The sequence below is a fragment of the Sceloporus undulatus genome, chromosome 1 (genome assembly GCF_019175285.1).
Source record: "Sceloporus undulatus isolate JIND9_A2432 ecotype Alabama chromosome 1, SceUnd_v1.1, whole genome shotgun sequence".
Taxonomy (NCBI): domain Eukaryota; kingdom Metazoa; phylum Chordata; class Lepidosauria; order Squamata; family Phrynosomatidae; genus Sceloporus; species Sceloporus undulatus.
In genome coordinates this window covers 265,842,857-265,869,943 of record NC_056522.1, presented here as the reverse complement: position 1 = coordinate 265,869,943, position 27,087 = coordinate 265,842,857, and positions in this window count along the sequence as shown.

The following is a 27,087-nucleotide window of genomic DNA, read 5'->3' as shown; positions in this document are numbered from 1 at the left end:
GTCTTTGACAACACTGGCTCCCTTGGCATCACCCTTTCCAGTCGGACACAACAATCATGTGAAAAGGGAAACCTTTATCTTTTTATTATACTGTAAGGTGAATGGCTGGAGCTCAATAATGTATGTTGTCAGCCTTGAGTAATTCTAATTATTTTCTTGTTATTGGATTTAAAAACACTGAAGTTGAGCATATTGATCAAAATGCATTCACAATAAGTATTATTAGCCCGGGACAGACAGGCCCTTTGTGGTGTGGCGGTGGCGCAACTAGGATTAGGGACCACATGGCAATACTGGCAGCACTACAATGGCGGTATAAGGTGCCACCATTATGACATAACGGTCACATAGCATAGCATCCACACCTCGCGCCCCGCCAGTTACATCAAGAGTGCTCCATTGGCGCATTTGTGACGTAACTATGGTGGCGGAAAAAGAACCCAGTTCTTTTTCCTCTGGAGGGAAGCTGCATGGTTTGGCCGCCGGCAGGCCACCCTTTTCAGGCACTTTGTACCACGCCATTATAAATGTATGAATATACTATTGCTTATGTGTTGAATGTGTTTGATATATGCATGTTGAATTTGTTTTAATCTTTTATTCAAAATACTTATGATTTTAAGGAATCAATCCTCAGCCTTTTTCTCTTATGTTACTCCTATTGGGGTAGATTTATTTCCATATGCTTTCCTGTTTGTTTGGCGTATGAACAATAGGATAGGATCACAATGGTCTCTTCTGTATCACTCTCTGATTCTTCTCCTCTGACTATGACAGAAGCTTTGTGGCTACTTCACAGAAGCATATTCAGCCTTATATAATTCTATGTCCTTCCTTCCTTCCTTCCTTCCTTCCTTCCTTCCTTCCTTCCCTCTGTTTGTTTTCTCATACATCAGGAAATTAACAGTAATCATATCATGTTGGGCCCTGATTAGATATCATACCAAATGGAAATATACAATTGAAGTGTGTAGAGAGTGGAAGCAAAAAGGTCAAGCCACGATTAAATAATCAGGTTTTTAAACACTGCTGCTCTTAAGGAGATCCTGGAAGGAGGGAAACCAATAGCAAACATGAAGGAGGAGGCGTACAGTTAATGTAAAATCTAGTTTGTGCCATTTGTTGACATTCTTAATGCAGTTTACAGTTTTCTTAGTAAACACTCCCAACTTTCCAACAACTGCAAACTGATAAAAAAACAAGGAATTTTATAACTTGTGTGCTATGTTTGAAATGCAGCCACAAAGGCATTAAACATAGCTCAAAGTACACATCAGGAATCTAGTAAAAAGCAGAATTGTACTTACCATGATTCAGCGAAAGCCATCTGCATGTGAAAACCACCTGTGGCCTGGTGAGACCTCTGCATTATTGTTATTACTGTGTGCCTTCCAGTCATTTCTGACTTATGGCAACCCTAAAGTGAACTTATCACAGGGTTCTCTAGGCAAAATTTGTTCAGAAGAGTTTTGTCCTTGCCTTTCTTTGGACAAGTCACTCTTCGAAGAGAGTGTGTTTTGTCCAATGCTACCCAGTGGGTTTCCATGGCCAAGCAGGGATTCTAAGGCATGTTACAGACCGCCCAGAAGGGGCAGTCTTGCGCCGCTGCCGGTTGCTTCGTGAGGGAGCCGCAGCAGCCAAACCACGCGGGTCCCTCGCGGAGCAAAAAGAAGCCCCAAAATGGTGCTTCTTTCCGTGGCGTGGATATGACGCTGCAAGGCGCCAATGGCACACTCGCAGCATCATATGCGCTGTGCAACATGCAGATGCAGCGCATCCGCTACATAAAGATGGCAGCCCCTGTGTGGAACGGGCGCCGCCATTTTGTACGGACTCAGTCTGTATTAGGGTTAGGGGCACCTGGAAGGGACGCCCCTTTCTAACCCTAATACGGACCCAGTCCGTACTATAGGCCCGTTTGTAACAGACCTAACTCTGGACTCTCAGGTCCTAGTCCAATAATCAAACCATTACATCATGATGAATCTTGCCTAAATAAACAAAAATGTTTTGAATTTTCTAGAGACCACTTGAAAGTTTCTTCAAAAATGCATCCTGGGATTATAACTGTTATTTCTTTCACCAGCTTCCTTATGATTTCCATTTGGTAGCAAAATATATAGGTCTATGCTGCTTCTTTTTTTATTTGCCAAGATAGCTGGTGAGGCAGATTATCTGATTTTCCCTTTTCTTTCTGTTTTACTTTTCACACATGCTCAGAAAATGATTCTAGTGGGGGCTAATTACCTTGCTTGTTTCATAACATCTCATAGTGGCATGCTCTGCAACATGTGTTCTTTAAACATGGAAGGAAGAGAGAAAATTGCAGGTTACAAAATGAGGTTGAAAACACTGACTGATCCAGGAAGACAAAGGCCTTGGCTAAAACCAATGAATAGGAAAAGACATGAATACGTGCTATGGCTAAACCCTTAGAAAGACATTCAAAGGAGCAACCAATAAGTGTAAGCATGCTAAGATTGCTACCTCTACTGGTAGGAAAACCAGTGTCCGATGTCAGTTGTTGCTTGACTGGATGGGAATAAACGAATTGAAACTTAATCCAAACAAGACAGAGGTGCTCCTGGTCAGTCAGAAGGTAGATGAAAGAATAGGGATTCACCTGTGTTGGATGGAATTACACACCTCCTGAAATCTCTGATTCGCAGCTTGAGTGTGCACCTGGATTTGGATCTGAGTCTGGATGCCCATGTTTCAGGTGTGATCAGGAGTGCATTTGTACAATTAAAATTTGTGTACCAGCTGTGCCCATTCACTGAAAAATCGGATCTAGCTATGGTGCATATATCTTGATTACATCCCTGTGAAGTACTGTAATGTGCCCTATGTGAGGCTACCTTTGGAAGCTGTTCAGAAACTTTAGCAACTGCAAAATGCTGTAGTCAGGATGCTGACTGGGGCTGGCTACAGGGATCATATGATTCTCCTGCTGAAACAACTGCAGTGGCTACCAGTCCATTTCCAGGCAGAATTTAAAGTGCTAGTTTTGACCTTTAAAGCACTAAACAGCTTGGGTCCAGACTATCTGTAGGACTGTAGCTCCCTGTACAAGCTAGCTTAAGTGTTAAGATCAGCAAAGGAGAGCTTTCTCTCAGTCCTGCCACCTTTGCAGGTATGGCTGGTGAGGACTCATAAGAGAGCCTTCACTGTTGTACCCAGACTGTAGAACCCCTTTCCATAGGAGTAAAGGTCAGCCCCCTCCCTGCTTTTCTTTCACCAGCAGGTGAAGACATTCTTATTTAGGCAGGCTTTTGAAGTGTGAATTTTACTGATGTAGTATGCAGCAGCCTCCAACACCAGGATATCACCTGGTGGGGGGGTGGGCCTTCTGGGGCAGGCCTTCATGTGCAGGTTGCAGGACTTCAGGGGTGGGACCTTGTGGGCAAGGGTTGGACTTTGGGGTGGATCCAAAAGGACCCACTCCCAACTCCTTGCCCCATGCGACTTTACTTCAGAGTAAAGCCACATGAGGAAAGGACTGGGGGCATCGGGCCCTCTCCCTCCCTGCCACATGTGACACCCTGAAAGCCAGAGCCATGTGACACCCCAGGAGCCACCCCATTTGGTTGCTGTGGGAACGATGCACACACCCAAAAGGAGCTCCATTTTAGAGCTCCTTCCTACGCTGCAGCCAGGCTGCCATAGGTGGCCTAGGATGGCACGGAGACATCACACAGGCGCCGTGCCATTTGGACGCAGTGTGTGCATGACATCATCATACCCCACCTGATATGTATACCCCCCTGATATGAATGACATGCCCTGTCTGTGTATGATCCCTGCCTGATTGTTGATGCTATTGTTATTGTCTGATCTTGAATATTTTATTGTTTTTAAGCTGCTTTTAATTGAATTTTATGTAAATACTTGTGCTTTTATTTAGTCTGTAACCCCACTTCGATCCACCGGAAGAGGCGTGGAAACATAAATAAATTTTATATTATTATTATTATTATTATTATTATCATGGCGGCCCCATGTGGACAGGAGGCCACCATGATTATGCCATCGCCACGTACAAGGGTTGGGGGGGCATGTGGTCTCTCCGCCCCTACGCAACCCTAGTACGTGGCCACATCTATGTTATGGTTTAACAGTTACGTTTCAGTACTAGTAATATTGAATTCTTTTTTAATTTTTGTATTTAATGTTTTAATTGTATCCTTTTTAAACTATTGTAAGCCAACTTGAAGCTCATTTTGGGAGAAAAGCAGGACATAAATCCAATAAATAAAATAATAAAATATCTAAGCTAAAATGTGATGGTATTTTTGATCCAACACCTTTGTCTTTGGCCATGCGCAATTCAGCTCTTGGGTAAGAATTTTCCCACCTTTCCTCCATAGCAGGTCCAAGGTGTATTTTTCTGTCCTTACGATTTCCTTATTGCCAGGACTCCACCTTTGGTTTTGAAAAATTGTGATTTTTTAAAAAGTTAAACAGTACTGAGGAAGCCTGCAACCTATTTAAAACCTATTTAAAAGGCTAATTACTGCTCCTGGAGGCCACATGAAGAAAAGGGTGGTCCAGGTGGTCCAGAGAGGTCAAGGAAGACAAAAACCTCTTTGGGGCTCCATGCAGACCCAGGGTCACATTATGTCCCCTCCTGCTCTAAAAGAACCCCCTGTTTTCTGGGGTCAGTAAGACGAGGGAATAGGGGGGAATAATTGAAATTATTCAGCTCCTAAGAAAGAGGCAGCTTGCTGCACATCTAAAAGCCTGCCCTCATGGATTTAAGAATCCTACTCAGATACAGTATTTTTCAGAAAGAAAAAAAAATTTCCCCATCATGATGACATCCAGGTGTTTTATAGGACACCTTCCATCAGCCCCGAGCATCATCCACAACCAGGGATGATGTTGCTTGTCATCCAAAATGTCATTTGTTGCTACTGATGTTGTCTTAAATTAATTGCCCAGTGCAATATGCAGTGGCTTTATATTTACAGGTTAGGAAACTAAGACCCATTATTTAAGGAAAATATTTTCTCTAATAATTCATAACATCACCTGTGACATTAAACCAAATTCTGGTAAAGTATTCACCCACATTTTCACTTGATTTCACCATCCGTTATCACCCAGAAAGGCTAAAGGTGTGTGATTTCTTTGATTAAAAAGTTGATTTGTAATTGCTAAATGGATGCATTGGTGCCAAGTTAAATACAGCACCACGCACAATGTTGATATACATGCAATACACCAGTATTCCCATCAAACCCAGTAGCTGTTATGTGCACAGCCCTCACCACAGTTCCAATCTAGTTCAAATAAACCATAGAAATGTCTCCCATGTCACCAGTGCTTTAATAAATTAAGCCACATTAATCAGTTGATGGACAGCCATGTTATAAAAGAAGGAGGCAGGTTTCCTAAGGATTTACAATGGAGAGTTCTAGGTGGGCAATCAAGTTTAAAAAGAAGACTTGCCAAGCCACACGGATTCTCCATGGGATGGAACGGATTTCCGGTCCCATACTGAGGAAGAGCTCAATAAGAAACTTTGGCTTGTAGCAAAAAACAAAAACAAAATACAGCACTATGCCACCTGCTTCCACAAATTAAGCTAAAGAACTGTGTGCTTTTTATAGAGAAGATACACTTGGCCTTCTGTATCCACAGCTTGAAAATCTTTTTTTTAATACCCAAAAATAAACCTTGATTTGGCCATTTTATATAAAGGACATCATTTTATTACCCCGTTGTATATAATGGGACTTGCATATCCACAAGGGATCCTGGAACCAGGCCCCAGTCAATACTGTGCCCATTTCTACCAGCATGTGCATCATTGTGTGAGTGTACAATTTCTGGTTTCCCTAATAATAATTGAGAAATGTTTGATTAGTAAATAATATATATGTTTACGCTGTTCAATGAGAATAAGTGTTTTTTAATACAGTGCGCCCACACCATACACAGGTGCACTATACGCAGCTTCCTGCTTACACGGAAGCCACGCAATGATATAAACAATGTGGCACGCACCCATGCTGCACCGCCACCACATGCACGTGCCCCATTGTTTCCTATGGGGCACGAGCATACGCGGTTTTTCCCTTACGCAGGGGAGTCCGGAACAGATCACCCACATAAGGAGAGGGCCCACTGTATATCAATGAAAAAGAAAATGTGTCTCCATATAAATGAAAACAAAAGCCTTCAATATTTCTAAATGCAATTATTAGTCTCAGCTAGAGTAAACACATTGAAGCAATAAAAATCAATGGAAATTTGGTAAATCAAAATTTATGTAAATTCCATTGATTCCATGGACTATGCTACTAGCAATTAAGAATTGAATTTAGGCCATAGATTGCTGCAAATTATCTAAAATATGAACTAAATCAATGAAATGTTGTGCTTCTAGCAACTGAAGACATTAATCCAGCACTTCAGACCTAAATCCAACTGGTAGTCCCAAACTGACTAAAACCACTGAATCAAAAGGAATCTGGTAAATCAACATTTGTATAAATTATATTGATTTCATGGGTCTATTCAACTGGGATTAACAATCAGATTTAGCCCAGAATCTTCCTAACTGGCAACAGGGCTTTTGTGATGTTCTTGTGAAGCATGTTCAAAGTTTACCACATTGTTACAGTGCATATCTAAGTACAGTGAGCCCTCGCTTTATGCAGGGGATCCATTCCGACCCCACCATGTAAAGTAAATTCCGTTAATGATTAAGCCCCATTTATTTGAATGGGGCATGCTACTGCAGTGCACAGTATGGCATGGTATGGCACAGCACATGCCATGGGCACATGCCCCATTCCTTATATTAGGCTCACCATTTGCGTGATCTCAAGTCTGCGTATACCAAGCCCACATACGGCGCAGACACACTGTATTCCACTCCAGTCCAACACATCCTATACACTGAGGAAGTGATATATCCAATTTGCTTTATCTAGTCCTGAACATTTAAGTAAACTAGGAAGTGAATTCTTTGAGCAAATGAAGTATCAACAACTGCTTCACCATCACCACCAATCTACTCTAAACTAAAGGAATGCAAACAAATCTTTTGCAATGTATGGTTTGGACTCTTTCACATGGGAGGCTTTCCCATAAGCAAGTCACCATGAAATCATCAGAAATCATGAAAGTGTTACCAGGGTTCACACCCCTGTGCACTTCACTCATGAGTAAATCATCATGGAGGCATTGGGGCTCATTTCTCCTGTCAGTAAATCATCATGGAGCTGCCATTTGGTAATAACGGGATCTTCCATTATTGCCAAATTGTGATTCCATGGTGATTTATTGATGGGAATTCCAATCACACTTCTTTCACAATTTCAGGTGATTTCATGGCAATTTACTCACAGATAAGCCTCCTGTGTGAGAGAGTCCTTAGACTGAAGTCCTGTATATACAGTGGGCCTCTGGTATTCATTGAGGTTTGGTTCCAAGACCCTGGTAGATACCAAACTTTGTGGGTGCTGAATACAGTAGCATAATAAAATGGTGTCCCTTATATAAAATGGCAAAATCAAGGTTTGTTTTGGGGAATTTATGTATTTTTAAAGTATTTTTCAAACTGCATGCTTTAATCCATGAATAAAAAATCTGTGGTTATTGGGGGGGGGGGGGGGCTGAGTGTATTTACCTAAGAATAAGACCCACTGAACATAATCAGCCTTATTTCTGGGTAGACACAAATTGGTTTCCATTGGTAAATAGCATTCATAAAAGATGGACGGTGATGAATTTCGGTTATTATGAAGATTACAATTTAGACTTTGATACAAAACATATTTGGTGCAAATGTGCCTTGTCATACATATGTTTTTATATATATTCTAAATATGGTTTTAATTCATTTGGAAAAGTATATCTATAAGAATGTAGAGACTGGGCAAAAAAAAAACCCCACCAAAGTATTTTGGCAATTCCTATGGATTACAATCCTGGCTGAAATGCAGTGAACACAGTGTCAGGAAACTGTGCATCATACCTGAGACAAACATTATTTGCTGACCCATGATGCACTAGTGGTATAATAGCATGAACCAGTACTATTATGCAAAAAAAAAAAGGCATAGAGCTAAGCTATGTGTAGCACATGCAAAAAATGTGGGTGGTAAAACAACAAAACAATGATAGAGACTAGAGAGTAAGTAATAGGATCGCTGTTACTGGAAAGAAACATGAGTTTTGTATTGGGAGTCCAAACTGAATGGATGAGCCTTCAAAAAGGAAAACCTAGATAAGAAGTTGTTGCTGCATGCCTTCAAGTCAATTCTGATGTATGGGAACCCTTAGTGTGGCACAATGGTTTGAGTGTTGGACTATGGCTCTGAAGAACAGGATTAATTCCCCGCTCAGCCAAGAAACCCATTGGGTGGCCATGAGCAAGTCACACTCTCTCTCAATTGCAGGGGATGTCAATGGCAAACTTCCTCTTTACAACTCTTGCCAAGAAAATCCCATGATAGATTCACCTTAGGATCGCCATAAGCCAGAAACAACTTTAAGACAGACAATAACAACAAAGCAAACCTATCATAGGGTTTTCTTGGCAAGATTTGTTCAGAGGACGTTTTGCCATTGCCTTACTCTGAGACTAAGAGCATATGACTTGCCCAAGACTTGCCCAATGGGTTTCACGGCCGAGAGGGATTTGAACCCTGGTCCCCAGAGTCTAAGTCCAACACTCAAACCACTATGTCACACTGGCTCTCTCAAGTGAGAAGCAGATATTTATTTTCATGATAGCTATTGAAAGGAAAGGCTTACTATAGTTTTTTGTGGGTTTTTCAGGCTATGTGGCCATGTTCCAGAAAAGGAAACTTTTCTGGAACATGGCCACATAGCCCAAAAAACCCACAAAAAACTATGGATGGCGGCCATGAAAGCCTTTGACTTTACGAAAGGCTTACTCTCAGAAATTTAGCACTTAATAACCAAACTTTAAAAGTGGCAGAATTTGGTGACTACTGGAAGTACTGGAGAAGAGCAGGAAAGACAAATCCAAGACTGGAATTAATAAAATGCATTTGGATACAGTATTTGAGTACCAAATATGTATGGCTGACTTCATTTGCTGTTGTTTAAAACTATGGAAGATGTTGTTTAAATGGCATTTCTACTCGATAAAGAAACAGCTGTTGTAAAAACAATTTACACGTGTTTCCTTGAGAAGAGTGAAAAGGCATGCTTCATAATTCATGTGAAACATATTATTAGTATCTATACCCAAATACAAGACAATGTTGTAAGAAGCAGATCTCCAAGACAAGAGCATGCCAAGAACTTCCAAGGTGACCAAGGAGTATGAGTTGAAATAGAAAAGAGCAAAACAAGCAAACAAGGAACTCTTCTTTCAGCACCAGACACCTGAAGGTGCTAGAAAGACTCAGTGAGATGACAATGTAGAGAATTAAATCAGAGACCAATAGCCATAGTTAGTATTGCCAAACTGAAAAGTGGACAGGATTCATGCACTTTTAATGGTTGTCTAAATTAGGTAAAAAGCAACACCTGCTGAAATTTTCTCATCTGTGTATCCATAACAGTATAGAAGCTTTCTCCAGTTTTCACTCTGGCAAGCCTAGATAACCCACTTTTAGAAAGCATCATTCTAGAAATGACCACATATGGTATAACAAACTACCTTTGAGGATGTTATAGCAGCTTCTATAGAAATTCTGACCTCACAACCTGATATTTATATCAACATGACTTAAAATCAATATGGGCAAGTAATTTGTCAGAAGTACATAATTGTTTTGGTTGTTTTTTTAATCTTTGTGCTAACAAATGCAGATCCTGGAAACTCAGTTGAAGGTAAATAGTTTCTGGTATGTTGAATTCCTGATAATACTGATTGCGAAGTTATAATAGTCAAATCCTGGGTTTCAGAAACCTTAATAACTAACAGTTGAACTTTTAAAATTATATAAAACCTGGCACGCAAGGCAATAACATTAGGAATTAGATACCTCATATTTTTAAAGCAACAACCATGTAACGAATAGCCATCACAAGGAACTGAGACAATCCCAATAATCAAAGATCCTTACCTAAATGCTACTGTTAGTCACTACAGCAGACACAATGGATCAGTGGAATTTGTGTATGTATTGACTCTCCATTCAACAATAAACTGAATTGATGTATTCCAATTGGGAGTAACCAGCAGAATGCCAGCCTCTGTTGGTAGCTGGTTCACTTGGGCAGGAAAATGTGTTTGGTTATTTGGGAGAGAGTTGCACCCAACCAGAAGGACCAGATTCATGTTCTGGGGTTACTGTCAAATCTGGCTGTATCTCATAGCCCCCAACATTTCACAGATGAAATTCAGGACATGTGTGGCCAAACAACACTAGAGTGTGGTCAAGATGGCAAAATTTATTAATAATGAAAAATACACAAGCTAGGAGAGGCTGAAGCAGTTTGCTTTTGTCTAATTCTACAGGTAAGAGCATGATTCTAGAAGTAAGGGTAAGAGGGCTTTGGGTTACTTTAAAAGCTGGGTTCAGATTTATGTTCCAAAAAAATGAGCTCCAGAATGTACATTCCAAATTTAGCTTTATTTATAACAGTAAAAGGGAAATCAACTTGCACACAAACACACACATAAAAGAACTAATAATATATCGGATGGGGATTTTCAGAATTACAAAAGATGATACTGTACCAGTTCCTGAAGCAGAGGCCAAATCAGGGATTCTGTGAAATAAAATGGCTCAGCAGCTGCCTGTGAATCTAGCAATGCAGAGGAATCAAGGCAGGTGCTGATAGGGTCTAACCTTAACCAAAACCAAATTCATGGTGTTTTGGCAGACACTTTTACAGGACAAAATGTATCTGGAGTAGGTTTGGGATAAAGGTGACATTCGCAGGAGGGAAAAATAGAACTGAACGTCTGTAAATGGCTGGAAAATCACCATGAATGGAGTCTCAGAGGGAGGTAATCTTGGACTTCTGTTCATGTGTAAAACCAAGGTTTATCACCCACCATAACTTCTATCAGTGAAGGGATTATGCAGATTTTGATTTTAATTGATCCATTTTCGTTATGTGCCTCCAGCTTCCCCCAAGCCGAGCCAGCAGAATGTCCAAATAGGGTCCATATGGCTAGTATTCCTGCACTGGGATGCAGTCTTGGCCACCTGCCTAAAACATCCCTTTAATATTGTTGATACCCAAAGTCAACTAGGAGTGAAGGAGGGTTATTCCATAGGGTAACAGTATGAATAAACTACCATTAGTACAAAATATGTACTGTTAGTACAAAATATGGTAGCTAGGTTACTACCTGAGCCAGTGCGGCATAGTGGTTTGAGTGTTGGACTATGACTCTGGAGACCAGGGTTCAATTCCCAGTTCACCCATGGAAACCCATTAGGTGACTTTGGACAAATATTCTCTGAACAAAGCTTTTCAAAGTTTTTCAATAAAACCCCATGATAGGGTCACCTTAGGGTCACCATAAGTTGGAAACTACTTTAAGTCACACAATAACAGGTTACTACCTAGGCCTAAACACATTTAAACCAGCTTAAAGTTGCTGCCTTGACTCCTGTTCTGTTCCCAGGGTATGTTCTGTGTACTAGTCTTAGAGCTCTTAGAGCTCTAATTACCTTGAGGTAATGATACCTTAGGTGTCAATACTTTAAATGCACCAGATCCTGTCTGATCTTGGCAGCTCTGATTAGTATTTAAATAGGAGACCACCAATAGATATCAAATGCTGTATACTATATTTCAGAGGACTGAACTGCCAAAAACACATCTGAGTATCCCTTGCCTAAGAAAACCCCATAAAAAATTCATGGAGTCATCATAAGTCAACAAGCGACTTGAAGACACACACAAAACACCTTTTTAGGCATTGTCTCTCCCACCTGAATCTGCCTGTTACTCATAGTTTATTAGGAAGCTTTTCTTTGGATTCACTCACCTTCAGAAGGGCATTAATATGTAATGCTTCAACTCTGAATGGCCTTCAGAGGGAAACTCACAAGGGCCCCATTCACACTACATAGTTATAACACTATCTTTCCACTTTAACTTTATTGGCTGCATCCTATTGAATCCCATGCTTTGCAGTTCGGGCGGGCACTGGAGTGCTCTGGCCTATAATATTAAATGCCCCTCCCTAAACTGTAAATCCTATGATTCCCGATGATGGAACTCTGGTAGTTAAAGTGGAATCATAGCACTATAACTGTCCAGTCAAAAAGAGTATCAAATTTGAGTCTGACCACTGGCTAATCTAGCTCACTATATCTAGGAACCTTATCACACTCACAGTTTTCCCGTTCCGTTCCTGTTAACGAGGCAGATGGATCATGAAACGGGCTGATGATGAATGCTATCACATTAAGTGTTCTTAGCGGTATGTGAACACAAAAAGAACAATTGCTATTGCACACCGCTAACAGAGAATACAACCTGTTGTTGTTTTTGGACCTCGCTGTGAACGGATATCACCGCACAGCCAGGTCCCATCCCATGCGTGCCCCGACCATCCCCTTTCTTCTGCGCATGCGTACTTTAGAAAGAAAATCTGGCACGATTTTCAAAGGGAGCTTGGGGCACTCTGGTTCCCTGTGTGTTCTGTTCATTCACATTCCATGCACTTCATTTCCCATGTTTCATCCTCTAATAGTAAATTTCCCTTCAAACAGAATATTGTTATCAAAAAAAAGGAGAGGTAGACAAATAAGAACTTTACCATAGTAAAATATCTATTCTAAAATGGCCCTCCATCTAGGGTTGCCATAATTCTCCTCTAAAACCCGGGACAAAATGTAGGACAAAATCTAGACCAAACTGTAGGACAACTGCAAGACAAAACACAGCCCAAAATGTAGGACATTTAAGATAAGATCCTACATTTTCCTTAAATTCCTACATTTTGTCTGAGTTTTGTCCTATATTTTGTCAAAGGTTTTAGTGGGCAATTATGGCAACTCTACCTCCATAAAATCTTTTTCTGGTAGCATATACTGAATACTGCTGTATTTATGATATAAAGAAATGTCTACAATACAAAATGTTCTGTAATTTTGAGGAAATCAAGTCGTTATCACATCTTGGAAGGGAAATTGGCAAGGGAAGAGATGTCCGGAGGAGAGGTCTCGTGGCACGTCATAACTGTAGAGATCAGACAGGGATGCAATTGAGATGCCTAGCATATCACACACAGAGGATTTCACGGTCTCATAACGTTTACTGGAAAGGGAGGACAGAAGACAATTGTCGGGCACATTTGACGCGAACAGAACGGAAAGGGAACCGGGTGTAAACGTCTCACTAACAAGGCTATGCGATAAAATCTGTTCCATTCTGTTAGCATTTCGACCTCGGAACATTTAAAAAGCTGTGTGCAATAAAGTTCTAGGTCAGTGGTTGCCAACCTTGGGACTTTCCTTTAAAGGGAAATTTTTACATGATAACCTTGCAAAAAAAAGTTCATAAAATACAAGCTACAAAATTCATCTATTAGGAGGGTTTGTAATTGGTTGACTAGCAGGGTGTCACAGGGTTCTGTCCTGGTCCCAGTGCTATTCAACATCTTTAGGGCGCATTACAGACCGCCTAAAAGCGGCAGTCTGCCGGCGCTGCTGGTTGCTCCGTGAGGGAGCCGTAGCAGCCAAACCGCGCGGCTCCCACACGGAGCAAAAAAGAAGCCCCAAAATGGCGCTTCTTCCCACGGCGTGGTTATGATGCCACGAGGTGCCAATGGCGCACTCGCGACCTCCTAAGTGCCGCGCGACGTGCAGACACTATACGTCCGACACGTAATATAATAATGGCAGCGCTTGTGTGTATAGGGCGCCGCCATTATTACGCCCCCGTCACGTGCTAGGGGTGAGGCCGGTGTGGACGCTAGGTCTGTAACAGGCCTAGGTTGGATAATGGAATACAGAGCATGCATATCAAATTTGTAGATGACAGGATCAGAATTCAAAATGACCTTAACAAATTAGAAAGCTAGGCCAAAACTAAGAAAATGAATTTCAGCAGGGAGAAATGAACGGTACTATACTTGGGTAGTAAAAATGAAATGTACAGATATAGGATGGGTCACATCTGATTAACAGCAGTACATGTGAAAGGGATCTAGACGTCTTAGTGGAACACAGGCTGAAAATGAGTCAGCAGTGTGACACAACAGCTAAGAAAGCCAATGTAATTCTAGGTTGCATCAATAGGATTATAGTGTCTATATTGAGGAAAGTAATAGTACCACTCTATTCTGCTTTGGTCAGATCTCAGTCAGAATAATGTGTCCAATTCTGGATCCACAATTCAAGAAGGATATTAATAAGCTGGAATGTGTCCAGAGGAGGAGAAGCAAAATGGTGAAAGGTCTGGAAACCATGGCCTATGAGGGGCAGCTTAGGGAGCTGGATATGTTTAGACTGAGGAAGAGAAAATTAAGGGGTAACATGAGAGCCATGTTTAAATATTTGAAGGGATTTCATATTGAGGATGCAGCTAGCTTGTCTTCTACTGATCCAGAGACTAGGACATGGTGCAGTAGATTCAAGTTACAGGAAAAGAGAATCCACCCAAATATTAGGAAGGCCTTATGATAGTACTGTTCTCAACAGTAAAAATCACTCCCTTGGAGAGTGGTCGAATTCCCTTCTTTGGAGGTTTTTAAACAGGGGCTGTGTGACTTCTGGTGGTTGGTGGTGCTTTGTTGATATTGGTGGTGCTTTGATTGTGTATTCCTGCATGGCTGTGGGTTGGACTGGATGGTGCTTAGGGTCTCTTCCCGCTATATGATTCTATGATCCATCAGGACTGTCCCTGCTGAATCAGGACAATTGGAAGGGATGAGTTTAATTTTATTTTAATATTTACTTTTTGTATGTTTTCAATTGTATTGCTCTTGTAAACTGTGAGCCACTTTGAGTCCTAATCTTAGGGGGAAGTGGGATACAAATGACGACAATAATGAAGAAGAAGAAGTACAGTGGTGCCTCGGGTTACGAAATTAATTCGTTCCGCCATTCCCTTCGTAACGCGAAAATTTCGTAACCCGAAATAGCTTTCCGTTAGCGCTGGAAGCCTATAGCATTTGAATTTCGCGCCGAAATGAATTTCGTAACCCGAAAAATATTTCGTAACCCGAAACAGTTTTTGCCAATCCAACTTTTTCGTATCCCGGAAATTTCGTAACCCGCGCATTTCGTATCCCGAGGTACCACTGTAACAGTAGTAAGAGTAGTAAGAGTAAGAGTGAGAGCTTCAGAGGAAAGAACAATTTCTGCTTTAGAAGGAAAAAGAGTATACCAGTAGCAAAAAGAAGTTTGGTAACACTGCTGAAGTGCTTCACAAGAATAAAACAGACAATAAAGTCACTAATTTTACTGTAGTCTAAACTGTGAGTGTGATTATGCAGCACTCTAACAGTTGTTAAATTGCAGCTCCCAGCATTCCCCACCATGGCTATGCTGGTTAGGGCTGCTGGGAGTTATAGTTCAACAATATATGGGGGGGTTCCTACAGTTTCTATCTCTGATGTTAAAAGCAGAACAAACAGGTAATAAATTGCTGTGATGAATAAATAAAATATATGATTGTATTACCAATATGCTCCAATAATGCTCAAGGAAATATTTCAGAAACGTCTTTAAATGTTTTGATACGTGCTGTTCTCTGTCCCTGTAAATGTTGTTGTGCAGTGAAACAGTAGGTTCTACCAATTTGTTGAACCTAGTGTGTGGAAGAACACAAGGCTGACATACATAGGTCCATTCTCAGAGGTCTAACACGTATGGAAACAAAGCTGTCATAGGCACTGAGCCAACACAGTGAAGCATGAGGCCATTGACTCCAGGAATTATTTTCAAAATAAAATTTAAACCAATTACAGCTTGAAGAGGGCCATTGTATTAGGTTCTTGCTTCTCCTACTTCTGTCACCTGTTTTCCACACTCTCTCTTTTCTGATTCTCATTTCATCTTCTCTTTTACATTCTGTTTATCTTTTCCTTGTGACTTGTTCCCTGAAAACATAAACACAGCATTGCCATGGAACATGTGTTCCATTAAACCATATGAAAAAGAATTATTTAAGGATTTGTTAGAGGGGTTGCTAAGAAATTGCTTCCTATATTCATATGTAATGGGGTTGTATATCTGTAAAGAAATTTTGACAAATAGTATTTAAAGAGATAAAAGAGATAACAGAAATAGAGTTAGGAATAAGGATACCATTATTGTCTATATATGTTAAGATTAATTGTACCCAGGCTATGAAGAATTTAATTACAAACTTATTAACTGCAGCAAGACTAATTATAGCAAAAAAATGGAAAGTTCAGAGAGATCTGCAAATACAAGATTGTGGATACCAAAATCTGTGGATGTGGAATTAAGGTTTTTAAAAAAAGGAATAATGAAAAGGAATGATTTTGAATCAATATGGAAGATATATGTACAAAAGGTTTTAGTAAAAGAGGAAGGTGGTTTACCTCCACAGGAAGAGTTACAATTTTGGAAGACAGAATAACATAAAAATATTAGGCTCTGGTGATGGGATGCACTTTGTTGTAGAGATAAGTTAATTAGTGATAAATTAATAGGGGAAGTGTGACCCTGTTGGTGCTCTTGGATCTCTCAGTGGCCTTCGATACCATTCACCGCGTTATCCTTCTGGAATGCCTGAGAGAGTTAGGTATCGGGGGCACTGTACTCCAGTGGTTCCGTTCCTACCTCTCAGGCAGAATCTAGATGGTGATGCTGGGAGACAGCTGCTCCTCTAAGAGAGAGTTGACATCTGGTGTCCCTCAAGGTGCCATTCTGTCCCCCATGCTATTTAACATTTACATGAAGCCGCTGGGAGAGATCATCCGGAGTCGTGGAGCACGGTGTTATCAGTGCGCTGATGACAGACACTCAGATCTATCTCTCTATATCTCCGACTGATACAGTGACTAAGGATGGCATCTCTCCTCTGGATGCCTGCCTGGGGTCAGTAATGGGCTGGATGAGGGAAAACAAACTCAGGCTGAATCCAGCAAAAATGGAGGTACTCGTGATAGGCACCCCAAGTCCAGGGACGGAGATTTGTTACCCAGTCCTGGATTAGGTCACACTTACCCCTAAGGACAACGTTCACAGCTTGGGAGTACTCCTGGACCCATCTCTACAGTTATGACCTCAAGTGGATGCGATGGCCTGGAGTGCTTGGTACCAGCTTAAGCTGATACACCAGCTGCATCCCTACTTGGACCGAAAGGACCTTGAAATGGTGGTACACACACTGGTAATCTCTCGCTTAGACTTCTGTAATACACTCTACATGGGGCTACATTTGTACCAGGTTCAGAAGCTTCAATTAATTCAAAATGCAGCAGCCAGATTGATCACTGGAACTTCCAGGTCAGATCATATAACACCTATCCTAAAATCCTTACACTGGCTGCCAATTGGCTTCTGGACGCAATACAAAGTGTTGGTTGTTACCTTTAGAGCCCTACATGGATTAGACCCGAGTTACTTGAGGGAACGCCTCTCCCTACACAATCCGCCCCTCACCCTCAGGACAACAGGGAATAATCTGTTAGACTACCCAAAGGTCAGACTAACAGTTACTTCCAAAAGAGCATATACAGCTATGGCCCCCAGGTTATGGAACAATCTGCCGGAGGAGATCTATCTCATCACGACCCTAAATGCCTTTAAGAAGGCACTAAAGACGGATTTCTTCCGGCGGGCATACCCACCTGACCTCCTATAAAGAACTTTAGAAAACCCCACTTCCGGTCAAAACAGCATAACTGCCCGCTGCCCTGCGATTACTGTAATTGAAATTTTTATACTTTGTGATGTTTTTATGATATGTATTTTACACATGATTGCCTGTATGAAGATTTTTGGTTGTAATCCCGCTTCGATCCATTGGGAGAAGCTGGAAAATATAAATAAACTTATTAGTAGTAGTAGTATTACATTTCAGTAGAACTATGAATAGTATATTTTGAAAAGAGATAGAAATAGGAATGAAGATATCAATAATATTTTTTTAAATTACTGGTTTAATTAACATTAAATGGTTTAATATGAATAAGATTTAGCTAAGTTAATTAAGAATAGATAATTAATGTGATTTATAACATATTGTATATCATAGATTCATAGAATCATAGAGTTGGAAGAGACCACAAGGGCCATCCAGTCCAACCCCCTGCCATGCAGGAAATCCAAATCAAAGCATCCCCGACAGATGGCCATCCAGTCTCCGTTTGAAGACCTCCAAGGAGGGAGATTCCACTACACTCCAAGGAAGTGCGTTCCACTGTTGAACAGCCCTTTTCATGGCCAGCCAAGAGCAGGTCTCGGAGGATGAGGAGGAGGATGGGGTTCCTCCAATGCAAGAGGTAATTGAGGCTACACCAGGTGCTAATCCTGCTCCAGTGCAAGAGGTAATTGAGACTACACCAGGTGTTAATCCTGCTCTGCCAGAAGCCAGCCCTAATCTCCCAGCCCCAGAGGAGGAGGCTCAGCCAGGTGCTGGTGGGATTCCTCTGGTGGTACAGCAGCCTAGTGGTGATTCTGGGGAGGAACCACGCTTGGAGGTTCCCTCCTTTAGGCAGCGCAGGGCTGAAAGTGCTGGCAGATGCAGGTCCAGGAGGATTGCTGAGAGACAATTGGCAAACAAGCCTCAGCTGGCACCGAGGAGGGAATCTCCTACTTAACCACCTGTGAGATGCTAACTCAGTGCCAGAGTTTATTGCATGATTCTTTGGTGTGATTGCTGCCTGCACTGGCTCCCTGTAGCCTTGACTCTGGAACTGACTGGACTATTGTTATCCTCTGGCTGACCTGACCCTGGACTGGACTGACTATTGTGATCCCTGTTCTCCTGGCTTTGCTTTCGGTTTGCTCTTTCTCTCACTCCCTGCAAGATTTGTGAACTATTTCCAGCTGCATAGCTATTACCTTGTTGAGCCATCCTTATTGGTGTATGTTTGTGTGTGCTGGCTGCCGTCCAGGACACCCTTACTGTCAGGAAGTCCCTCCTAATGTTGAGGTGGAATCTCTTTTCCTGCAGCTTGCATCCATTGCTCCGGGTCCTAGTCTCTGGAGCAACAGAAAACAAGCTGGTCCCTCCTCAATGAGACCTCCCTCAATATTTAAACAGGGCTATATCACCTCTTAACTTTCTTTTCTTCAGGCTAAACATACCCAGCTCCCTAAGGCGTTCTCCTAGGGCATGGTTTCCAGACCCTTCACCATTTTAGTTGCACTCCTTTGGAACACTCCAGTTTCTCAATGTCCTTTTTTAATTGTGGTGCCAGAACTGGACACAATTATCCAGGTGGGGCCTGACCAGAGCAGAAATACAATGGCACTATTACTTCCCTTGATCTAGACACTATACTTCTATTGATGTCAGCCTAAAATTGCATTGGCCTTTTTAGCTGCCGCATCGCACTGTTGACTCATGTTTAACTTGTGGTCTACTTGGACTCCTAGATCCCTTTCACATGTTTGTCTCTTAAGCCAGGTGTCCCCCATCCTATATCTGTGCATTTCATTTTTCCACCCTAAGTGCAATACTTACATTTCTCCCTGTTGAAGTTCATTTTGTTAGCTTTGGCCAGCTTTCTAGTCTATTCAGTCATTTGAATGTTGATCCTGTCCTCTGGAGTATTAGCTACTCCCCTAGTTTGGTGTCATCTGCAAATTTGATAAGTATGCCCCCAATTCTGTCATCCAGGTCATTGATAAAGATGTTGAACAGTACTGGCCCCAGGACAGAGCCCTGTGGGACCCCACTGGTTACTTCTCTCCAGGATGAAAAGGTGCCCTTGTTGAGCACCCTTTGGGTTCGGCCAGTCACCAATTCAAATCCACTTAACAGTTGCCTTGTCTAGCCCACATTTTACAGCTTGTTTGCAAGAATGTCATGGGGAACTTTTGTCAAAGGCCTTACTGAAATCAAGGTATATTTATCCACAGCATTCCTTCATCTAACAAGGTGGTAACTTTATCAGATGAGATAAGATTTGTCTGGCATGACTCTTTCTCTGAACCCACTTTTTGTGATTATGTTCACAGATTCTCTGTTTAATGATCTGCTCAGATCTTTCCTTGTATTGATGTCAGACTAACTGGACGTATTGTTTGGACTCTTTTTCTCCTTTTTGAAGATGGGGACGACGTTTGCCGTTCTCCAGTCTGCTGGCACTTCTCCTGTTCTCCAGGAGTTTTCAAAGATTATTGCCAATGGCTCCGATATTACATTTGCCAGTTCTTTTAATACTCTTGGATGTAGTTCATCTGGTCCTGGAGACTTAATTCATTTGGTTAAACAGGTATCCTGTCTATCTCTTTACTTATTTTGTGCTGGAATTCCCCTGTTCTGTCCTCTGCTCCATTATCCTCAGGTTGAGCACCTTTGCCTTTTCTGAGAAGATTGAGGCAAAGAAAGTGTTGTTTTCTGCCTTTTCTCTGTCTTCTGTTAGCATTTTGCCCATCTTCTCCACACAGTGGCCCTACGTTTCCTTTTCTTTCTTTTTGCTGCGGACATATCCATAAAAGCCTTTTTGTTCTCTCTAGCAAGCCTGAGATTATTCTGCGCTTTAGCTTTTCTGACCTTATCTCTGCACATGCCAGCTATTTGTTTTAATTCCTCTTTGATGATTTCCCCATTTTTCCATTTTTTACACATGTTCCGTTTAAAATTTAGCTGAGTTGAAAGTTCCTTGGTCATCCATCCTGGGTTCTTGCGACGCCTCCCATTTTTCTTCCTCACTGGAACTGTTTTAATTTGTGCCTTCAGTATCTCCCATTTGAGAAACTCCCATCCGTTTTGAACTCACTTCTCTTTTAGTATTCCTGACCATGGGATCACCCCCAGTATTTCTCTAAGTTTACTGAAATCCGCTCTCCTAAAGTCTAGGATGCGTGTCTGACTATGCCTGGCTTCTCCTTTCCACTGTATAACAAACTCCAGGAGAACATGGTCACTTCCACCTAAGGATCCCACCACTTGCACCCCATTAACCAAGTCATCCTTGTTGGTTAGGATCAGATCTAAAATAGCTGACCCCCTTGTTGCTTCTTCCACCATTTGGACAATGAAATTGTATTCAAGGCAAGTGAGGAATTTACTAGACCTTGAGGATTTGGCTGAGTTTGACTTCCAACAAATATCAGGGTAGTTGAAGTTATACTATGTATAAGAAATTTTTAATTTTATTTTATGTCTGCTTTATTATTAATAATTTTTAAAAAAAACAAATTCAACGTAGACAAGGAGGAAATTGAGTAAAGAAGGCAGATAAGAGAAAAATCAACGTATTTTAAATGTGGTGCTGGAGAAGGCTGTTTGAGGATACCATAGATAGCCAAGAGGACAAACAAATGCATCCTTAAGTAGATAAAACTAAGAAATATCCCTGGAAGCAAAGGGGCTTGACAGACCGCCACTAAGGGGCAGTCTGGAGCCTCCCATTTTTCCTCCGGAGGGAGCCTGCAGCAATCAAACCACGTGGGCTCCCTCTGCTCCGAAAGTGGGTTCTTTTGGGCGCACGGGGGGGGGGGACATCATCAGTGCACCATTGCACTGTGATGCGTCCATGATGCAAGTGCAGCGCCCGGAGGTGTGGATGCGGCGCTGCGCTAGCGTTGTGCACACACGCCACGTGTGGACGGTGCCACGTAAAGATGGCGCCGACCATATGTATTAGGGTTCCAGAGCGTGTGTTTGCCACACACTCTGGAGCCATAAGTTCAGTGTCGACACGGTGCTTTCGGCCCGTCTGTTTCAGGCCTAAGATACACAAATTGAGGCTGTCATACTTTGGCCATCATGAGAAGGCATGATTCACTGGAAAAGACAATAAGGTGAGGAAAGCTAGAAGGCAATAGAAAGAGAGGAAGTCCACACATCAGATGGATAGACTCAGTCAGGAGGTCATGGGCACGAAATTACAGGAACTGAGTAGAGCAGTGGAGGACAAGGGGTCTTGGAAATGTCTCATTCACAGGGTTGCCATGGATCAGGGATTACTCGAGGGCAGTTAACAACAACAACACAATAGTTAGTAAAATTAGCCTTTATGTCTACACATACTATTATTATGTAGAGAGATCTTGAAGCACCTTTGAGACTAACTGAATGAAAGAAGTTGGGAGCATGAGCTTTTGTAGACTACAGTCTACATCCTCATAAATTCATCCAAGTTGACTGTAATCTATGAAAGCTCATGCTGCCAGCTTCATTCTTTCAGTTAATCTCAAACATGCTACAAGAACTTTCTATATACTGATTCTACATACTAACATGGCTATACCTTTGAATTCCACATACTATTATTGTTGCTCTCTTCAAAATACCCCAAGTGGTATGTTATGATGCTCATATCTTGGGGCACAATTGTAACATCGATTAATTGATCAAGTGAATGATTAAGTTAAGATTTCAATTCTGACAGCTGCTGGAGCCATGGCTATAGCTACAATACAAACATGTATTGATCGTATAGCGTTAAACAGTCATTAATTTATCCAATGATTCTGGGATTTATTGTTTGGTGAGGATGCAGAGAAATCCCCAGTAGAACTCTGAACTCTGTCCTTGGAGAGCTTCAGCTTCCAAGTTCCTTGAAGAGACAGAATAACTTTTCAACTCAGTTTTTCAGTTTGTACTAGAGAGAGGCATCCGATATTTACAGTATTAACAGGATAGAATTTCTATATGGGATTGACTAGCAGTGGCTGGTAGCTGTGATGTCAGTCAGCAATGACTTCATTCTGAAGTTTATCCTAAAATTCAAAGGGAAATATCCAAGGTACTGAATTTAACGTTCAGGATTTATAATTTAAAATCCAAACTACAATCCAGAGTGGATGCACCAACCAACTGGCACAGGAGCACCAGCCTCCTCTGGGGTCCGCATAGTTAATTTTACACTATAGACTATTCTTTGAAAACAGACTGATATGATTAAGATAATATTTTAGATCTATAGACATTTCAAGATCCAGCATGAAGTAGTGGTCCAGTTTACTTGAAGGAACGACGCCTCCCATATAATACTTCCCACACACTTGGGTCCTCCGGGAGGAACTTACTGCAGTCAGGAAAAATTAGATTGATGGTGACTTCCCAGAGGGCCTTTTCAGCTGCTGCTCCAAAAATCTGGAATGACCTGGCAGAGGAGGTTCATCAGATCACATCTCTTGATGCTTTTTAAAAGGTGATAAAAATGACCCAGCAGGCCTTCCCAGGCTAACCTCTCTTAAAACAAATCAACCGCCCATGTTAATCGCACACACCCCTCATTATTGCCCATTATTTTCATACTGCTGTCACTTCTTGCCGAGCTGTTTTCACTGATGTTATTCCAGTTAAATGTTTTTAAGGGTAGAAGGGTGGGAGTTTTCAGGGACTATTTTGTTATTTTTTTTCTGTGACTTTTGTATTTGAAATTTTCCTTGCTGTTACCCACCTCGATCCTCAAACGGGAGAGGTGGGATACAAATAAATAAATGTATTATTATTATTATGTTGGACTAAGGCACTGGAAGACTAGGGTTCGAATCACTGTTTAGCTGTGGAAATCCACTGGGTCACCTTGGCAAGTCACAATCTTTGAGTCATACATGAAGGCCAGGGCAAACCTTCTCTGAACAAATTCTGCCAAGAGAACCCCATGGTGGGGATGCCTTAAAGGTAAAGGTAAAGATTTCAAAACAAACAAACAGCTTCATTTATATCTCGCTTCAAACTGAACTAGCAGTGTCTAAGCAATTTACAACTGTCAGCTAACTTTCCCAAACAAACTGGGTACTCATTTTAGTGACCTCAGAAGGATGCAAGCCTGAGTCGAGCTTGAGCCCTTGGCTGGTATTGAACTCGCAATCTTATGGTTTTGAGTGAGTTGCTGCAGTACAGGCCTTTAACCACTGCGCCACCAGGACTCCTTTCCCCTTTGACATGATTGTCAAGTTGTGTTCAACTATAGGGGGCATTATTAAGCAGAGGGAGCCAGCGTTGGCAAAGACAGCATGACTGCATGGAATGCTGGTACCTTCCCACCGAAGTCGTACCAATTTATCTGCTTGTACTTTGACTTTTTTTTTACTTTTTTTTTAATAAACTTTATTAATATATTAAAAACATCCAAACAAGACAACACTTGCAAGAGTACAAAGGTACACTTATAGCCATACATTACCATACATTACAATACCATACATTACAATCAGACTTCAATACACTAGACAACCCTATCCCCCCTACATATAATATATAAACATAACAAATATAAACATAACAAATTAACTTCCTGAACATTATTCCAACCCAAATTCTTCTCTTCAGAATACCTGATTGATTCATATATTAATGCTTCAGATTACTCACCTTACAGCTATTCCTATTCCATTTCAAGCCAAAAATTTATTATTTAATAACAGTAATAATCATAGCAATATATTTGTTTTTCCTTTACCTCCTTTAATATATATACCTAGGTACAAATCTTATCCACTTCATATATCTTATATTTTTAAATTCTCTCTTTTCTTTTATCTATATTTTAATTGCTTGCACTTTTACATGCTTTCAGACTGCTAGGTTGGCAGACAAGTTTTGCTTATTTGTCTTCCTGGTATTGTTCCAATTCTGGAAGGTTGGGGGACTCGGTTGCTCCCAAACTCTGTCCTTCCAGCTATTTTGGACTTCAGCTCCCAGAATCCCTGACCACTGGCCAAGATATTTGAGGCTTCTAGGAGATGGAGGCCCAAAACACCTGGAGGACCAGAGTTTGAGAACCAAACCAAAGGTAGTCTGTATTTTAAGATCCCTTGTCTGGTTTGTTTCTAGGAAATGGGGACTATTGTGCATATTTTTCAAGCTAACTCCTACTTTTCAAGCTAAAAAGAGGGAGAAAAAATCCCATTGATGCTAATGCAATTGTTTTCTAATGTTTAGCCCTTGCAGCCAGAGTAACCTTGGGTTAAAAAATGGCAGTAGAAATGTTTAAAACTTCTCTACACATAAGGATCCTGAACCAGGACAGTGTTGCGCATCACTACTATAACATAAAATTGTCATTACCTTCAGGGTGTAAGGCTGTCATCAGCATTGTAAGCAAGCTGTAGTCATGGTGAGGCATCAGATGTGTGATACAGTACCTTCATCTGGGTGTGCTTCAAGTGGCCACAGTGATTTCTGCAGGGGTAGCAACTCAAAGAAAAGTGACAGCTTCTGCAGCACCAGTGACTATCTGCACAGCACTAATCTGAAGATGACAGTTCAAACCATGAAACCAACAGCACTCTTTGGAAATCCCATCGAGGCTCCTATAATGAGTGTAGTGGAATATCAACCAATGGAATCCAAAGAATGTTGTATGCCTGTAGAATCATATTTCTGCACATGAAACTGTATGGAAATGTGGGTGGAACAGTGCTTTGAAATGAAACATGTAATAGAAATCCCATCTCATGTACAATTGGCCCTCCACATTCACACATTCTTTATCCACTCATTCAACCATCCACAGCTTGAATGAATGAATATATATATATATATAGTGGCTTAGTAGTTAAGATGCCAATTCTGATGATTGGGAGATCAGAAGGTTGGTAGTTCAAGGCCCAAGTGCTGCATGATGGGGTGAGCTTTATCACTAGCCCCAACCTAAGCCAACCTAGCAGTTCAAAAGCATGTAAAAGTGCAAGTAGATAAATAGGTACCAATTCCTTGTTATTTTTCATCTGCATGATGAGCTCCTCTGTGAGCCAGTTTGGCATCTCTAGAAGTGTGAATTTCTTAGCAACAAATGACTTGCAGTACCACAATTTTTGTACACTCACTGCTTTGTTAGATTTCTATCTGCAGAGAAAGTTGAAGGGTTTTGTCCCAAATAGGGAGGTGTTCAAAACTTGAGTACCCTCTTGTAATCCCAGTACATTCCACTAGGTCAAAACTCTGCATCATTCTCCGTACCTTCTACTTCATGTTCAGAACCAAGCCGTAACTTAAAACAATCTCAAAAGATGACTGAGGTGTTCTACAACCTCAGGACAGCACAATCTACTACAAAGTTACCTTGCACAGACCCCACTGAAATGTACCAGACCTGCACAAGAACACCTCTCCCATTCATTTTCATGGGACAGGGACAGGAACCCTTCATGCTGGATTATGTCCTGGCCTGTTATAATTGAGCTGCATTCCATGGATACTTTGTCACAGCATTGCAAATTGCATGTTCCCTGCAATTAAGATTGTCCAGCCCTTATTGCTCAAAGCTAAAAAAAGTTCCTTCCCACTATGGATGAAAGGATAAAGACTGAATGAAGAATTAGATTTTTTGACCAAGATAAGGAATGGTTAATCAGAAGGATCTCAAACCAGCAGGCTTGTTTCTATTTTTATTTCTCACCCCACCCTATTCTCCTACTTCTGCTGCCTGCTTATATTGTCAGTACTACAGATGGTCCAACTGAGATCCTCTTCTTTCTTTGACCACAAGCAGGTATGCTCAATGATTCCATTCCCTCTGCATCTTTAGTTCTCACACTTCTTCAGATTTTGCAATGAAGTTTTTAGTTCTAAAAATGTATATTACAACACATATTATAGGGTGACATGTGTAATTTCATGCAGGGTACATGAATTTGCTTGCTGTTTCCAGAAGAAAAAAACTGAAGCTTGATGTGAAAATGAGATGGAATGGACTCATGACAACATATGTGAAACTGCCATGTACTTGAAACAGACCAAAGCATCCATCCCTAACCAACAGTAAGTGAGTTTGCATTCCATTTTATCAGGTGCTATCAGATTTTGTGCACTACTGATCTGCATGTCATTCGGATTGTGTGCTGCACTTTTACAGTAAATACTGTTCAACTGTTAAAAAGCAACTCCAGTCACCTTTCTGTGGAAAAATGATAACGAAATTGAGAAGGTGTTTCAATACACACCCTTTCTTTTCTAAAAAGTGTTTAAGTGTGCAGAGCCTGATAAAGTGAAGATCCTGTTTGGCGGCCACTCCATTTTACCCAGCTTGGTCATCTCTGAAAGAAAGTGCATGGGAATAAGGGAGGGCCTTGCAGTGCT